Raw genomic sequence first — 18,131 nt, 5'->3', positions numbered from 1 at the left:
GTCATTTCTGGTGGTATGCTTTTAAAATATTTCTTTGCCTAGTTTGAATTTCTTCATCCTAATTATGTATACCCATTTCTAACCGGTTTTGTTCTAGATGGAAAAATAAACTGACTTTTTATTAAATGAAAATATTTGAATTTTTCTTTTACATCATGATCATTGGAAATTATCATATTTCCATTTTTTTTTTTCCTACAAACCATCAATAAAATATAATGCGTAAGGTACCCTTTTTACGATCAACATCAGAACAAGCTCAGTAACTTCCCATGTCACAGATAAAATCCCTGCCATGGTAGCAGTTGCTTTCAGAGCAGGGGATTAATGTTCACAAGCTCTGTCACCTATCCTGATCTGCAAATAGAGAATAGTTTGTCTTCTCACAGTCACAAAGGGAGATGAAAAGGGAGCCTGAGGATTTGAACTTCCTGAGAGGGAACATCAAGACATGTTCTTTTAAATGAATGCTTCCCTATGGACAGAACTGAATGAACTCCACCAAGTTTAACAGTTAGTGGTGTTGTTTGTGAACAAATGTACAAAAATATTTTTTTTTTTTTTATTGATTTTAACAAAAAGGCTTAAGGATGAGTTATTTGTAATTACATTTTTAATATATTAGTGCATCTTGAATGAACAGAGATTTACATAGGAATTAAATGGGGTGTATAGCCTCATAATAACACAGCTATCTGAAAATATTAATTATATTTGATATTTAAACTTAAATTTTGAACAGAGTTTGTTTACACTTAACATCTTACCAAAAAAGTGTCTCAGGGACTTTTATTTTTTTCCCTTTAATTTTTCTTTAAGTAAGAAATCTTGATTAAAGATGGTAGCAAAGAATACAGTAACCTTCTAGGTGGATTCTCAGTTTTAAAGTGAGAGAAAAATCTCACCTCTTATCTTCTAGCAATAGAGAAAATTGTATGAATGAAAATGAGCAAGGAACAGTGTAAAGGAAGTTGGAGTTAGAAAATAACGGCATGGAAACCAAGAAACATGATGGACACTGCTGAATGATAAACTGGTGGTTATTTTCAAGGCAAGTGTCATATAAATAAATCCTCTGTGCAACTCCTGAAAGTCAAGAAATGTCAGTATTTTGCAGTAGATTTTATTTGCCTCAATTTTGGTTTTAAATCCTGTTTGTTTACTTCCACAGATGTGCTTTTTTTTTTATTAACCAGCCAGATTTTAGTATTGATACTTGATAGAGGACAAGTCCAGTTCCTCCAGTCCTGATATTTCTAGACTTAAAATTTTGAAATAGTCATTCAAAAAATTGCCTGATCTTATTGTTAAAGTTCTATTTTGAATGTCAATGTGGAAGGGGTTGTTTGCTTTTTAACATAAATAATGTTATCTGTAACTGATAATCCTCTAGGGAATGATAATTTGTTTGGACCTGTCCATTTGTAAAGAATTATGTAAGGGCATACCTCAGTTGATCCCACAGATGTTCTCAGCAAACAAAGCATAATGGATAGTGGGAAAACTGTATAGTTATATACATATATATATATATATATCTCCTATAAATTAGTGTGAGGTTTTACTGAGATCAAATGGCTTTAATTTGCCAACAGGGAAAAGAATTCATGTGTGTTTCTGCATGTTACATGGTCTATGCTTTATGATTTCTAAGCAGTGATTAAATTCTATCATTTAGAACTTATAACCTGTTTTCTGTGGATGGGAGATACAATTGTGACCATATATTCCAAATCATTACAATGTGCCTGAAGTAGTGCTTATCTAGAGAAACTGCAATTCATTGTATTGACAATTTTTTAAATATAGTGATAGATTAAATGGATAAAGCAAATGAAAAAAGAAACCCCAAATCTTTAACACAATACTAAAGCTAAAATATTAAAACAAAACAACAACAATAACAAAACCAAATCAAAACCAAAACCAACCAACCAAATAAGAAAATAAGTGCTACTGTTTAGCTTCAATCTACCTGTAGTCCACATGGCATAATTACGTCTGCTACAGTGTACATTTACTTCTGTGAAACAGCTTTGGAATTTCCTGTGCATGCAAACTATGTGACCCTACAAACATATCCTGAGTTAAAATAAGTGCTTTGGAAGAAGACATGTCAGATTATGCATGATGCATGAAATTTTCAAATGAAATTGATGTGCTTCTTAAATATACTAATGCAATCATCCACTTTAACAATAGAGTATCATCTTAGCTTAATAGCATTTCTGTTCTGTGTCTCACTGTTAAGGGTCTATCGGATATCAGAGATTCTCATGTGAAACAACACTCTTTTCCTTTATTGTCAAATCTCATTCCTTAATTTTTCTTCTAGATAAGAAGACATTATGGCACATTTTGAAAATTTGAAAGCTCTTCTTACCTTTGTAACATTTACAGAAATTTAATTTAGGTAAAAGTTCACCTCTTAATCTCACGTGAATTTTTATATAAATAAATATGGAACCAAGGTTTCAAGTTTTTTCTTTGGGTCAATAACTTTATATTGTGACATGTATCTGATTATAATAACCAACAGAATAACACTTGTAGAAAATTTAACAAACTGCAGCTATAGTAGTTACCATAGAAACAGGATTAAAAAAAGAGAAATAACACAGAAATGTAGTATTTTCTGCAAGAGCAATTGATATTACTAATACATGACATTAAAAGATTTTCCTATTTTGTGCCAGATAGCAATAAGCAAGATAATGGGATATTTTGTAGTATCATCTATATATCAATATTCATCTTTATATCTGTATTATCTTAATCTATTTGTAATTTAAATACATTTCTTTTAGTGCAAAACTTACTTTGCATTCTGCAACACCAGAGATATGTATGTAGTTGAGCAGTAAATAAAATCTCTACTGATACATCAGTCAATGAGGAGACATTATATTCTCTGAAATCAAAGTACCCGATTTGTCACAGTTCAAGGTAAGACTGTAATGCAAAGAAAATAGATTTTTGACCTATGAATAGAATAACATTATTTCTTTTAATTTTAAAGGTTGAGATACTTTTTAGAATGTAAAATCATTTGGATTATATCTTTAATAAATTTCCATACTTGTTCTAAAGATTTGAGAGAATCTGTTGTTTTCTAGGGAAAACACAAACAAAAAGTACTTTTGTAATCTGGTAAAATAAAACACTGGTAACAAATTATTGGTAAATGCCTTGTGGGATTTTATTTTTTCTTTTAATAAGAGAATATTATATTAGAAGTACACAAAGCACATTAGAGAACCCACAGTCCTCCCAGTGTGTTGAAATTGGAGATCTGATCTTGCAAATTGATAAGCAAATGCCTAACTTTATTCCTATGAGTAATTTCACTAGATTAGGTGAGTCTATTCATTAACTTAATTAGATATGTATGGAAACTTTACTGAACACCATAAAAACTTTGTAATTTAAACACGAAATTATATCATTGCTCACGTTTTGAAACAATTAAGTTTTTTGCAAAAAAAAAAAATACAAAAATGTACTGTGGAATTTCATTGTATCTTCAGTGAACATTTTTAACATTTAGAAAACACACAAGTCTTACTGATCTCGCATTTGATACGTGATGCAAGAGCACAGTCTTATCATAAGCAGAGGACAACAGCATGAGCAATGTAAACCACATTTTTCACAAGGCAGTGAGGCAACACTGAAGGTCACAGAACAAAGTTGAATTGACTTTTTATTCCAGTCCACATCTTCTGTTCCTCAAGTGATTTTTGTTTGTTTGTTTTGAGTTAAATGCATACTCATGGTTAAATGTTAAAAATGCAGTTGTGGGAAACCTGCTTTTCCCTTTAAAAACACTTTTAAGTGGAAACTTTTAGACAAACCTCCTGGTTTACTGTTTGCTTTTTTATGATCTTTCAATATTTTAATCTGTAAGGTGAATTTATGCCTTCACAGCTGTGGATTTTTCTTTCCAACACACTGAGAGTTTTACATAAGAAACTGCGAGTTTTATGTAAAAAAGAGAGTCTATAAAAGCTACCAAAAGACTAAATGTATCTTTTGTATTGCAGAGTGTTTGGCTATGACATATGTAAAGTTAAGATGTGAATAAAAGTAAATTAAAAGCACCCTGGTTTTATGTTAGTTTTACATGTTCATACTGAGCGTTGTTTTTAGTCTTATGGTAGACACAGGGAAACATCATCCACTCCAAACTGAGATTCACTTGGAACTTTACTTGGAACACCTACAAAATACAAACAAAAATCTTGTTTATGGAGTCAGTAATGTTTTGGTGTCAGCTGAATGCGTGGTGGTTACAGATTTTACTCCACCAGGCATTTTTCATAAATATAATTATTCTTCAGAAAAAATTTCTGAGAGAATTTTAATTGTAGCACTTGATGATGGCAGATATCTTCAAGCTTTTAATGACCATGAGATGTACCTTACAGGCAGGATTAATGTAGTTAAAATGTATTCAGCTGCTTTAATTTTTTGATTTGTCTTGGTCACTTTCATTTTGGGAACATCTCTGGTACTAATTGGTTTCATATGTGTCGTAACTGCTGTTTTGCTGTGTTGTTACTATCTTGTTTCTGAAATAAGTACTAAGCATGTTTGGAGAGTGCAGTTAACATTTTACAAACTCATGAAGCACTCTAACTTAAAGTACAGATTTCATGAGATCCTTCAGCTTGAAAATCTATTAATCCTTCCCTCTTCATAAAAGACAGTTGGCAGCTGTCCTGTTTCTGTTATTTTCTTGGCTCTATGAAAGCAAATGTAAAGGTTTTATTCCACGGTTTCTGTATTTAAAAAGGCAAATATTTTCTTCTACAGGACTTGTATTTTTAAAAAAAAATGCATTTAAATTTCAAATTATTTTACTATTCAGCAATATTGTGTTTCTTTTATCCAGTATCTTTTGATGTTTTACTACATGGTTTCTGTTCCACAGTACATTTGAAGTTTAATTCTTATTGCTGTTTTGTTTTGGTTTGTTTTCTTTTGTGTGTGTTTGTTTGTTTTTCACACAAGCATCTATGTTCATTGTGTGTTCTTCAGGGCTACTGTAAATGAATGCAGGGACAAATTAAGAGAGATTTATTTGGTACTGAAATACACAAATTTCTTGAGTACAATGGTGCCTTAGTCTTCAGAAGGACTGGAACAGCTATGTCAGTCTGTGTATGGAACTACTCATTATCTTAACCTCAATCATTATGGTTTTAAGGCTGTTGTCATCACAGCTCATGCATGTGTGTACACACATGCACACACATAGATTCTAGATTCCTACATGTAATTTTAAGTTCCAGCAACTTCAGTGCTGTGCAAGAACTATTTTACAGAAACAGTGCTTCCTCATTTTAATAACTATTTAATTCTAGTTTCCATGGAAATATTTTGAAGGGAAAAACTCTCTAAATAACTGCCACTGGCTACTTAAAGGTAATGGAAAATGTCATGCATGAAATTATAAACTGGACAGAGGCAGTTACAAAACTGACAAAATGACTAGAATGAGTTATTTGAAATAACATGCAAATGATATTTTAGGGAAGAAAAAAGTAATAAAAAAAGAGAAAATTGGTCCTACAAACATTTTACACCACAAAGCTTGTCAGGCAAGAAACAAGATGGTCATTTGTGTTACATAGTTTTTAACAACCAAATGTCACTGTTTAAAAAAATCTGAAGGTTTGACTTGGAAACATGTTTATTAGCATTTTAAGTTAAATATACATCTGAGGGTTTGTTTTGTTTTGTTTTTTAAGAGGTTTTATATTTAATGGTAGTTTTCTTTAAGAAGGGAATCTGAAAACCACACACAAGGCTTAGCACTAAAACTTACTCTAAGTTTGGGAAACTTCTTGTATTCCTAGGATGAAGGGAAACTGTTTTATCTGCATGATCCTTAGAAGTCTTTGGGGCACATGATCCATGCCGCACTGTCTCTGGCAGCACTGCATCTTCCAGGAACACCTGCACACCTCACTACTCCTTGATGGCTTAGTATATTTGAGAAGGTAAGAGTTGTTATACTACTAGGCTTTACTTGCCTGAAATTCAGTGATAATACAGACAAAGGATCAAATATTTGTCATATGACTCTTAAAAATCAGAATAATCGAGAAGAAGAACGAACTGCAAACCAGTCACAAACAGTCTCGCTGCTTTCACTCCCTTCAGAGCACCTGTGTAGCAGCAGGATACCGGTGTTACTGCAGGTGAGATCTGGCCACCTGAGGCCAAACTCCACCAGCAAGAACAGCATGAGACAACATGTCACAGAGATGCAAGGAGAGGCTTGATCTGCTGTGTGCATAGGGAGCAAGACTTAAAGGGTGGGAAGAGTTCTCACAGGATCATCTCTGAAGATGATGCTGGAACATCTATCTGGTAACTTAGATTAATACAGGTTTTGTATGTTTTGTGGCTAATGTTCATGTTAAATTAAGCAACAACATTTACTTTGTCTTATATTCACCCTGGAACTTGTTTAATATATATGCCAAAGACCTCACTCTTCAGTAATTATTTGGAAAAGCATAACTACTTGGTATACAAGCATTAATCAGAAGCTGTCAGTTTATGTCAAAAAGAGCCTTTGATGACTCTATCACAGGATCCCCATGATCATAGTTTTTCAGAGGAGCCTGTATTTATAATTTCAAATTAGTTTTAATATTTAAATTCCTGCAATGTTAGCTGGATTTTTTTTGTTCTTTCAGTTAGATGTTCTGTTGTTGAACTAAAATTATCATGGAGCATTTAAAACTATAATATAAAATCGTTTTGCTTTGCTTAATAGGATTGGTTTAACTTCAGGGAACTGTCCACAGAGTTTTGAGTTCCTTAAGTATAAAAAGCCCAATCACACCGCATAGGATTAAGACAACTGGTAGCTCCAGTGATCTGTAGACACGGAAACACCAAAATCAACCTCTTGAAAAAGTCTAACATTGAAATCTTGATGAAATAATAGTTCAGAAGTAAATAGCACGGTCTTTAGACTAAGACTTTATTTTTGAAACCAACAGCTATACAACAGTGCCTAGCAAATAAATTTCACAGTGAAGTTATACTACTGAGCAACCTTAGTTATTTGACATTGTAATAGACAGTAGGTTTTAAGTCTAAGTGTTAAGGAAAGCTGCTGGACACTGTGGACCTTTGACCAAACCAGAAACAAGACTGAGCTCCGAAGATGCAGATGCCTATGTGCACATACACATTAATAGGGATGACCAGACACCCTGATCAGCACAGTGGGGTGTAATGCCCTCACATGCACCCACGTAAACACTGAAAACACTCTCATACATGTGAGCACAAGAGGTCTAATCTCACCCCTGTTCTTATCTGATTGGATCATTGTTCATTAGTGACACATGCATGGACCCCTTTGATCCAGAGGCACACCCATGTGTGCACATCATTTGATATTAGCATGGGTCCTAAGACTGCCTAATGCTCATGGTCAGATCCTAGGTTCAGTCTTTGCACAGGTCCTAGGATGAGAGCTCAATATGAGAACACATGGGTCTCCTCCTATTCACTGGCAAATCCAGCTTCAGTTGTGAATTGTGCACCCACCCAAACACAGAAAGCATAATGTAAGATGACACAGTGAGGGCTAGGGAAGGAACAAGAAGGCAGAACAACAGTGTTGATGAAGTAAGAGCTGTAGCCAGACAAGAGTACTGGTAACAGCTTGTAGAAATGATACCAACCCCTTTTACTATCCCATGTCCACTCCACTTTCCAAGACTTGTTGCATTATTTTTACCTCTTCTTTGGAGACAAAATAAGATATAGAAGTTCATGGGTCAAGATCAGGACAGGCAGATAGATTGCTAAGTACCACCATGGGCAGAACAGCCTTTACTTGAGGATAATTCATTTAATTTATTGCCAGTTAAAAATAGAGTAGGATAGTAAGAAACAAAGACAAAACTAAAAACATCTTTCCCCTTTCCCTTCCTTCTTCCTAGGCTCAGCTTCACTCCTTTATTCCCAACTCTTCTACCTCCCCACCCTGAGCAACACAGTGGGATGGGCAGTGAGACTGTGGTCAGGCCATAACAGTTTGTGTTTGCTGCGCTTTCCTCCTCATCCTCTTTCCCTGTTCCAGTGTGGGGTCCCGCTCACGGGACACAATCCTTCATGAATTTCTCCAGTGTGTGCCCTTCCCACTGGTTGCAGCCTGCTCCGGCATGGGTCCTTTCCATGTGGTGCAGTCCTTCAGGAGCAGACTGCTCCAGCATGGGTCCCCCATGGTGTCACAGGCCCTGCCAGCAAACCTGATTCCGGACAGGCTCCTCTAAACAGCCACTGCTCCTGCATGAGCTCTTCATGGGCTGCAGCTTCCTCCAGGACATGTTTATCTGCTCTAGTGTGGGTCCTCCACAGGCTGCAGCGTGGATATCTTCTCCATTGTGGACCTTCATGGGCTGCAGGAGGACAATCTACCTCACTGTATACCACACCTCAGGTTGCAGGGCACCTCTTCCCCTCCTTCTGCTCTCACCTTTGTGTCTGAAGGGCTGTTTCTCTCTCTTTTTTTTTTCTCAGTCCTCTCTCTCACAGCTGCTGCACAATGTTTTTCACCTTCTCTTAGATACATTATCACAGAGATGTCACTTGCTCAGTGTCAAAAAGTGGTTTAGAATTGGATTTCTTGGTTAATTTGAATATTTTTTTTTCTCAGTGTTTATGATATATCTGCAATCTAAGTGAGATATCATGATGAAATCACATAATCTCATGTCTTTCTTGCACAGATGGTAAGAAAATTAATGAGGATTATTGACCTTAGTTTACTTTAGCAAAACAGCTAATAGCAGTGAATAACAACAGCTAAAATTATTCAACTGATGAATAGAACTGCATTTACTTATAAACCTCCTTAAATACTTACTATACATTTAAATCGCATAAAACATTTCTGCAAAGAAAATCTATGAGTAGAACACAAATTTGTAACAAGAACCAACTGGATAGACTAGCAAAGACATTACTGAGTAACGTATGATGTCCTTTTTTTTTAAAAAAAGTCCTTCTTCTAACTAAAGGAAGCTGAAAAACTCTTACAGTTAAAGCAAAACATTTTTTTCCTGTAGATATATTGAAACAAAAGAAGCAAACATTTTGTCTATTTTGGTCTTTTATGACTTGCTTTTTCTCTTCTTGGGGAATTTTGTTTTGAAAGCTTCAAACAAATCATTTTGTACTGGAAAACCATTGATACTCATCAACCAGATCATTGATTTGGTCAGTGGCATTTAAAGCTTTTCAGCTTTTCCTTTTGAAGTTCATCAGTACAAGGATTTCCCTAATGCAAAAGCTCCTGAAGATGATTGTGAGGCTATAGATTACAGCCTCTGTTTGAGAGCTACTGCAAGAAAAAGAAAAACGTTTAGGATCAGCTAAATTAACCCAGACAGTCCCCAAAAGAAAGCACTCAGAGCCACTTGAAATTGCATTGAATCTTAATGACTCTACATGACAAGGAAACAAAAGTCTGCTGGCTATCGTTGAATCAGCCTCTTGATCTTTGGTGTTTGATTGCTGATGTTTTTGTTTTTGTGTGCAGCTAGTCTACTTTTGAACATTATTTAAATTTTATGTCTGCCAGGAGCAGTTAGGCTTTTGTTTATAAGGAAAACTTTTTTTTTTAATCTTTCCCTCACACAAACCTCATCTTTAGTAATATGTTTTCCATCTTCTGATATTTTTAGTATTCTTGTTAAAATAGAGAAAACTAAATTATTCTTTCTAGGTTGGAAAACTGCCTTAGTAAGTAGGAAAATGGAGAAAGAGTAATAAAAGCTTCAAAAGGATCAGTTCCAGTGGTGTTTATAACAAAGATAGGGATAAGAAAACAAACAAATTATTCATTGTACATGTGCATTTACCAAAAATCCTATCCAATCAAGTAATAGTAAAAGTCACAGGATCTGTTTTGTTTTGTTTCAGGTTTGGTGGTTTGTCTTATTCTTTTTTTCCCTATTAAAAGTAACCAGTACAACATCTGTTTTTAACAAGATGTGCTAGATACAAAGAATTGTTAGAGAATCTGGAGAGAATATGCAAGGACCATTTTATAGAAATATTTGATAATTTTTTTTTTTCCATTTTGAACACTAAAATAGGTTTACACATCTCTAAGTGAGTTGTCCATTTCTGATTTTTTTATGGTAGACTTCATTGTAAATGAGAAATGAAATGTATCCAAGCTTCAGTCCAGCAGACAGTGATTTTGTATTGAACAAAACCAGGGGTGAGGGAGCACTACTTTTATCCATGAAGGAGGACATTGGACATGACTGTTAAAGCAGTATGTGCTGCTGATGTTATAAATGAAAATTACTAAATTCTATTTCATGCCAATAACATTGCTATAATTCAATGTTAATAATATATAACTGAGAAGGTATTTTATATACACATGCTTGTGTGCGTGTGTGTGCATGTATATGTTTCTAAACACCATTAGTATGTAAGGGGAACTATAAATGACATTACAGTAAGAATATGTGTAAAAGTGACTAGTCACAAAGCTGTAGCACAGAACTTTGACATTAAAAAATAGCAGAGACAGAAAATACCAGAATGGAATGATAACAGCATCCCCAGGCTATTCACACACATGACTAATTACTGATATAAAATTCTCTGCGAGCCTACTGAAGCCACTCACATCTGATAGTACAGGAGATCTTGCTTCAGTGTGGATATATACCAGAATCATGTATTTGTGCTTGCACCATGATTCAAAATAAGACAAACCAAACTAATCATAACAGTTTGAACTAATAGAAACATGAGAACTAATACCAGAACTGATCAGAGCTATACAGAACTGTCCTCTATTGTGCAAATACATACGTACATATTGTTTTATTATCACAAAAGGGAACTGGTTTATGGTTTTGCTTATTGTGTTTAACTGGTCTGGTTACCAGCCTTCAAGGACTGGTTGTTAAATCTGAGTGTAGCACTAGCTAGTTGAATGCTGCCTCCAGTCCTGCTTGGGGAAAGTGGGATGAAGAACATCAGAGAAGAAAAACAAATGTATAATACAACAGATGCTGCTTTTCTCTTGTTCTGCTTCCAGATCTAGATATGTCCTTGCTTCTAACAATGCTCATCTTTCCTCCCTGACCCTGGCAGTAGAAACAGTGAGCCCGTGCTCTGCTGGTATCTTCCAGGTGATCAGACATTGCCCTGCTCACCTCTGTGGCAGGAGCAGGTCCAGCGACACCTCTCCTCACTGAGGAGGATAAAGGCAGGGACTCTTTGTGGAAGAGTGATAATGGGTTTGGTTTTCCTAAAAGAAAAGCAGCAAGTACCATTGGAAATTTGTTTGCATTCAAGACAGGTTGAGCAGTAAGGAAAGGTGTGTTGAATACAGAGGCAGTATTTCATATCCTTGGGTCCACACTTGGGTTCGTCCCTGCAAAATCACACCCACCAACCCACCTTCGTACAGGCTTCGTGGCATGTCTGTGACCCCAAAAACAGTTTGTTGTCCTACCACCCCTAAATAGATATCTGCCTTTAGAAACACTGTGAACTGGTTCTAACTAGATCTACAGAACTATCACACAATTATATGAGCTCCTGAAATTATCCTTAGAATGCAAATATTCGAACCTGAGAGGGCAAGCACTCCAAAATATCACCTAGATACATAGTTCTGTGCTTGGCTGGTAAGAGCCTTTCAGGTCTCAGATTTTCCTCATTTGTCTATTGCCAAATGAACCAGTCATGTTTTCACTGACATATCCCAACAGGTGATGCCAGAAATTACTGCTTTCAGTTTAGGACAAAGTCTCATAGATGTCTAAAAATGGTAGCAGTATTACTACTACTATTATCACCACTTTTCTCCTTCCTGCATATTTTTAAATAAGCAGACCATTTGGAGATAAACAAAAAGAAAACCTATTGTTGACATTGAGAAGAAGATTTGGAGCTTGGATCTCTGCTATATTCTATGTCTGACATGTGGAGAGTGTTGGGATTTCTGAGGAGAAGAATTAGCATGTCCCTGCTGTGAGTCCTACCTGAAGGAGCTCAACTCTTTAAATGCATTTCAATTCAGGTGCCTGATTTGGAATTCCAGATTCTAAACTGCAATCAGAGTGGTAAAATATTGAACACTGCTAAAACCCAGCAAACTTAAATCTCTTTGTAGATTGATTTTGATCTGGATAAGGATTGGATTTTTAATAGTATTTCAGTGTCTCTCTCCCCAAATGTGAGACAAGATAATTCAACAGAAATATCTGACAAGCTGAATTGTCATAATATTTGAAATACAAACTTGATTGTGTGCCTTTGTGTGTTTTATCAGAAAAAGAAATAACAGAATATATTCTATGTTGTAGTTGCTTCTGAAACATTTCAGCACACTTTTAGAGCAAAGGTACATTTTGCTCTTGGTGTTTTCTTTGCATTAAAAAAAAAAAAAAAAAGAAAAAAAAGGTCTTCATTAATAAATACTCTATTCTTGAAAAACACCATGACATCCCTTCTGGTAGGAATAATCTATAACCACCTATAGCAGAAATAATCCTGTTTTATCCAACTGTAGGATTACGATCAAGCTCATGAAAACTGTAGTTACTAGAGATTTTTTAAATAGTGAATGCAAATAAAAGCATTAGAGTGCATATTTTCATAAGCAATTGTGTTTAATGATAGCTTTGCTGAGTACCAGAGATCAAAATTGAGCTATTGTTGTTCACATGGGTTTCAGTAATCTTGAGATTATACTAGTGGCTAGCATCACCTTTTTTAGTTAACTGAAAACAATGACTTTGTTGTTAAGAGTCCTTCCAGTTTATTATTTATATAATAGTGGAAGAGGATTGTGAAGACCTCTTTAGAGAGGATGGAGTTGCAGAAAATATGTTAGAACTTGAACAAAATGTCTGCTTTCCTCTTTTAATACTAATAACACTTTTTTGTAGGGTTCCAAACGTGTAACTTCAGCAGTTTTCTCACTGAAATGTCCAGGTTGAAGGTGATACTACTTGTCTTCTGCTTTATCCCCAAATGGTCATCATTATGGGAAAAGCAAGAAGTTTAAGTTTTGAAAACATTACTGAGTTTATTCACTTTTCCCATTGCTTATGTCAGGGGCAGGCATGTAAAATCCTGTTGTGATAAATTTGATTCACAATTGCGACTGAATAATCATTCAAAGGAGGACAGCAAAAGGCCAGATGTTATGGTTTTGTATGCTATGGGAACATTACGTAGAGCCAGCTGTATCAAATAAATATAGGGTGCTTTTATAACTCTATTGTTCTTCCGTATGTTTGGTCCTATATGCACGTAGCTGAATAATATACAACTTGAGCATGTGTGACAGTTTATTTATGTGTGTACCAGTTCTGTCCACTTTCAACAAAAAAAGAAGTAGCTTAATTGGGAAACTTTGCAGCTGGAATCCTTTGTTCCATTCTGCTTATGTTTCAACAAGTAGAAAATCCTAGCAAATATTGACAATATTAAAAGGTTATTCTCTTATTTCTCTTTTACAAAAAGCAATGACAGAGTTTCTGGTAGCTTCTGAGTGTTTCCCATAGTGGCAGAGCACCCTATGTTCTTAAAATTTAAGAACCAGAGTTCTTCACTGAGTTACAATAACAATAGTAATTGTATTAACATATATTTTTCTTCCTCTTAAATGTTTCTTAAAGTAAAACTACAGGCAAAGAGAGTGTCAGTAAACTGTGACAGCCACAGTCTGAACAGAATACTGACTTTGGTGCATCAAGTTACAATACTTATGAACACACGTTCTTTTTTCCTGTTTTTTTTTTTTCTCAGTCAAGTCATGCTTAACTAAATTCCCAGGGGAAAAGTCTGAAGCAAAATGTCACAAAGTATAAAATCAGGTGAAAAAAACCTCTTAATGAAATGGAAGTCATAATCAGTGTGTAATTGTATTTCTGACTTTGTGGAATAATAAGAACTACTATGTCCTGCAATGGAGGATTTACAATAAACCTGGCCAATTGAAAATGTATTGTTATGATTTTAAAATTGATTTCCATTAATTTAAATTCATTTGTTGCCAATCATTTTACACTGTAACAGTCAAATCAACACAGAAAATGGCAACAGAGATTTCCAAATCTTTTGGTATCATACTATTTGATTAGTGTGAAACTTGTTACTGTAAAATATTGGGTGGCTGGATGTGCCTAGCATATGAAAAGGAAAATGTTATAGAATTCCGAAGCCTTAAAATTCTTGCCATGCCTGCAAATCATCTACAATTGAAATTCAGGGTACTTTTCACAAATTTAAATCCAATTTGAATTGCTAATTATGTTTCAGTTTGACTCCATTCTAATTTAATTGTTAATGCAAACAAAAAAATGATTACTTAAGAAATGCATATTCCAGAGATTAGCTGGTCAAATAAATCCAGTAACATACTTGTATTCATAATCAGTGACACAATACACTGATATTTAATTTGGCATAGATGTTCTTCAACCTCTTTCTCCTTTGTCTAGATCAATATTATCTTTATGACAGTTGCAGTTAGATGAGAAGGTGTTAGTGTTATGCTTTTGATGTGATCTGCCTTATTCTTGACAAAAAAAAAAAAAGGGTATTGGGGATTATCCATTTTTTGTATCCTTGAAAAGAAAGAGCTCTCCTTTCAGCTTCATTTTTGCAGTCATTATCTAAAAGCTACTGTTCCTGGATTCCTTATCTAAACTGAGAAACAGCTAAGCATTTGATTATTAAACTGTGAGGTATAAAAGGTTTTAAAGGACTTTACATTTTAGGTAATTGAAGCCTTTTGGAATAATAAAATTTCACATAACAATATTTCACATTGAAATATAGCCATTTTAGACCATGACAGTGAGGGTCCCAGAGCACTGGAACAGGCTGCCCAGAGAGGTTGTGGAGTCTCCTTCTCTGGAGACATTCAAGACCTGTCTGGACACATTCCTGTGTGATCTACTCTGGGTGAACCTGCTTTAGCAGGTAGGTTGGACTAGATGGTCTCCAGAGGTCTCTTCAAACCCCAAGCATTCTGTGATTCTGTGATCCTCTGAAGCATTTGGGCAAGTGGCTTCCTCCAGCATAAATAAATAAATAAATATCTGTCATTTGCAATAATTACTGCCGTAAGTTTTCTGCTCAGACTTGATGAAAATAATACAAGAAATGAAGATATCAATTTGTTTGTCAATCCTAACCGTTATTACCAGAAAAGCGGCCCAGTTCTGTATGCCTCACTCTATTCCCATATGCCAAGAATGTGTGAAATTCCGACCAGGAAATCAGCATTTGGCTGATGTTCTTTAATGACTGCACAGGAGCATAGTTTATCACAAAAAAGTCTGTAATAACTAACGTCATTACATTAGCATTTTGATAATAACTTTAGATATATCACATATATTTATCAATTCAAGAAAACCGTGCCAAATAGTGATATTGTAGAGTCTGCAACGTCGACTTTATCTGCAAGACTCTGGTTTAGGCAACCAGTAGCTTCCAGGAAATACAATGAATACTAATTAAGTTTTCAGATTGTGCTGAGACTTTTAATATGTCCTATGTTTTGGGGAGGTATCAGACTAGTGTATTTATCCTCAATTAGCAGAAATGTCAGCTGGTAGATGAAATGAGTATAATCTGATGCTAATCAAAATTTAATAATCCCTTCTTATTATAAAGGATTGTCAGTAGGGAACTGAAATTCACCAATAAGGTTGCTCAGTAAGAAACTATTTTTGATTAGAGAGAGTAATTTTCTTATTATGCAAAATAAACTTGAGGGTCAGCAGATTAACATACCATTCAAATGCCTAGCTATTCATTCGCAATTTTACAGAAGTTTCAAAATCTCAATGGAAGTTTAAAGGTAAAAAAAAATTATGAAATACGCATACAAAACAAAACTCTTCTTAGTTTAAGAACTTTGTTTGTTTGTTTGTTTGTTTGTTTGTTTGTTTGTTTGTTTTAGCAAGTATTAGTGTAATCCTTGGAAAGTTTTTATGTGTAGAACTTGTCTTCACTTGAAGTCTATAACATGTGATTGTATTTTTGTTGAGAAAAATGAGGTCAGCTACAAAATTTGTATGAGCTTAACTGAGGAATGCTGCAAATGAAAATGTGCCCTTCCAGTAATGTTGTTTAAAAATGGTATTGGAATGTGGAAGATTTAACTTCAAAATCTAAGTTTTGAAAATTTTATGATATTTGATAGCAGAGAAAAATATAAAAACCATCATAAATGTAAGTTACAAGTTTTATCAGATTCTGATTTTGGCTTAGAGGTATACCTGTAACAAAATAAAAACACTGAGGATAATGAATTTTGATGCAATAAACATTTCCTGACCAATAAGAATAAATAGCAAAATCTTCAGCACTTCAAGAGCTTTCAGTAAACCCTCATTTTATTTTTATCATATCTACAATAAATTTTGAGATGAAAATACTTTGCTTTTATTAAACCCCACATTTTGATTACATATATTGCCAGAGTAACCTGAAGGAGAGAGATTTAAGAAATTATATTCAAGTATGTAGTTGATCTTTAATTATTCCATTTGGAATAGAACCTAACCTACATCTGCAAGACAAGGACGTCCTTCCAGTAGAGGCATTACCAGCTGAAGAACTAGAGTGTCCTTAACCAAGGACAACAACTGATTAAAATTAACAGAAAATACAAGGTAAAACTTAGTATTAGCATTTATTACAGGAATAGTACATAGTTCTGTGTATTCCTAAGTTTTTTCAGTCTTTATTGCATGATTCTATTTTGATTGTTTATAATTTTGCCAAGGTAAAGTTGGCTGGTATTAATTCTTCTGAGAAGTTATAGAGAACTGGTTTTTACTCTTCAGAAGAATCTAAGGCCTAGGAACTTTTCAAGTCTAGAATATGAATTTTCTTTGTGCAAATTATCTATGTTTTTCAGACCTACCTGATATAGAATTTATAGTCTAATAATATTTGTCTTTAAATACAGTGCATACTCGAAATACTACTTGTCTCTAATGATTACACTTTTTTCATGGGTCTACTTCGTTGCTGGTGCTTTTATGATAGGATCATGGGATGACACAGGGGGGAAAGGAGGTCAGGAGGTCCCTGGTTCAGCTTCCCCCTTAGGCATGGCCAACTGTGAGTTCAGACCAGGCTCCTTAGAGCTGTGCCCTCTCAGGCCTGGGGAATCTCCAAGGATGAAGCTGCCACAGTCTTGCCAGGAACACTGCACCTGTCCAGCAGTGTCCTCCCAGGGGAAAGGGCAAGTCTCCTTATCTCTGTTCTGAACCTCTCTTCTTTCAGTTTCACCCTCCTGCTATGTACTGCCGTGAAGAGCCTGGCTCCAGCTCCTTAGTCACTTCCCTGTAGGTGTTGGGGGATCCTGCGAGCACCCTGTCCCCTCTCCACCACCAACGCTCTCCACCACCAAGCCATCTCTTTTCCAGGCTGAATAAACGCAGTGTCTGCAGCCACTCCTCACCAGAGCAAGTGCTCCAGCCATCTGGGCATCCCAGGGCCCCCCTGCTGAACTCGCTCTGGTTTATCAGCATCTTTCCTGTCTTGGGGGTCCAATATGGATGCAATATTTCAGATATGCCCTATCAAGAAAACCAAACCTAGCATAAAGAGAAAAACAATATCAAAACTTAAGTTAATATCAGGAAAATCTAAATATTAACTGCAATTTATACAGTGGAGTTTGAGAATAAAGTCTAATACAGCTTTCTTCCTTCAAAGTGTAAGATAAAAAATGTTTTGCCTTTTGGGCTTTTTGTTTCATGTTTTTTTAAAAAAAATCTGACTGAGAAAACCTTCTTTATTAGATGGGTATGGACAGTGATGAAAAGTTTACTAAACCTACACAAGTATTTTGGCTCCATTCTGAAATCACTGTAGTCCTGTTCCATGTAAAATAGCTTGAAGAAACCTCTTAATAGTTACTACTTCGAAGTAATTGTTTGCTGTATCTACTTTCAGTTAAGGTCCAGTTAAACACAACAGAAAACTAAACTGTTTGGATATTTGCACAGTGTTTTAAATGTAGAATCTATTGTAATCACAATGTAAGATAAGAATGAAAGATGTGCTCCTTACTGGGTAATGCTAAG

This window comes from Streptopelia decaocto (assembly GCF_964273445.1).
Source record: "Streptopelia decaocto genome assembly, chromosome: 2".
NCBI lineage: Eukaryota > Metazoa > Chordata > Aves > Columbiformes > Columbidae > Streptopelia > Streptopelia decaocto.
Note: the sequence above shows the minus strand (reverse complement) of the source record.